Source organism: Gavialis gangeticus, unplaced genomic scaffold (assembly GCF_001723915.1).
Source record: "Gavialis gangeticus isolate Ggan-Ray unplaced genomic scaffold, GavGan_comp1, whole genome shotgun sequence".
NCBI lineage: Eukaryota > Metazoa > Chordata > Crocodylia > Gavialidae > Gavialis > Gavialis gangeticus.
Genome location: NW_017728995.1, coordinates 43,959,618 through 43,960,149, shown reverse-complemented (window position 1 = coordinate 43,960,149; position 532 = coordinate 43,959,618). Strand labels below are relative to the sequence as shown.

At 76.3% G+C, this 532-nt stretch overlaps 1 protein-coding gene across 4 annotated transcripts in view; it reads right to left on the bottom strand.

The window, feature by feature from the left end:
* TRIP12 (thyroid hormone receptor interactor 12) overlaps positions 1-420 on the bottom strand; it is a 182,373-nt gene extending 181,953 nt beyond the window's left edge. For 3 of the 4 annotated variants that reach the window (XM_019503595.1, XM_019503597.1, XM_019503596.1), the window contains exon 1: positions 267-420. The gene's annotated coding sequence lies outside the window, so the exon portion shown is untranslated. The remainder of the gene's footprint in view (positions 1-266) is intronic. The other variant, XM_019503599.1, reaches the window with a different exon arrangement.
* Between the last annotated feature and the right edge of the window lie 112 nt (positions 421-532).

The following is a 532-nucleotide window of genomic DNA, read 5'->3' as shown; positions in this document are numbered from 1 at the left end:
GGGGGCGGGGCAGGCCTCCTCGAGCGAGCGCCGGGCCATCTTGCCCCCTCCACTTCCCCTCCCCCACCGCGAGCCCCTCCTGCACCCCGGGGCCTCCCCCCCACACGGCACCCCCAGCCCGCGCCCACCTCCCCCCAGCCCCGGGATGGCGGCTCCGCTCCCCCACCCCACCTCCCGATGACACAACAGGCCAGGCCAGGCCCGGCCGGGCCCAGGGACCCAGCAGCCAGACCTCCGCGCCCCAAGCAGGACAGGCGCCCGCGTACCTAGTCCAGGCCGACACGGCCCCCGCAGACGCTCGTGCTCCGACGCGCTCCCAGCAGCAGCTCCTCTTCCCTTCAATTATCAGCTGAGCCGCAGCACCGAGCGCGCGGCGCCGCCTCCTCCGCCACCGAAACCCTTCCAGCGGCACAGGGGGAGGCCGGGAACTACTTTCCCCCAGGCCGGGCCCGCAGCTCGCACCCCCCGCCCGCAGCTGCCGCCCTCGCCTCCGCCTCCGCCTGAACTGTGCGCCCTGGCCCCAGCCGCCGCC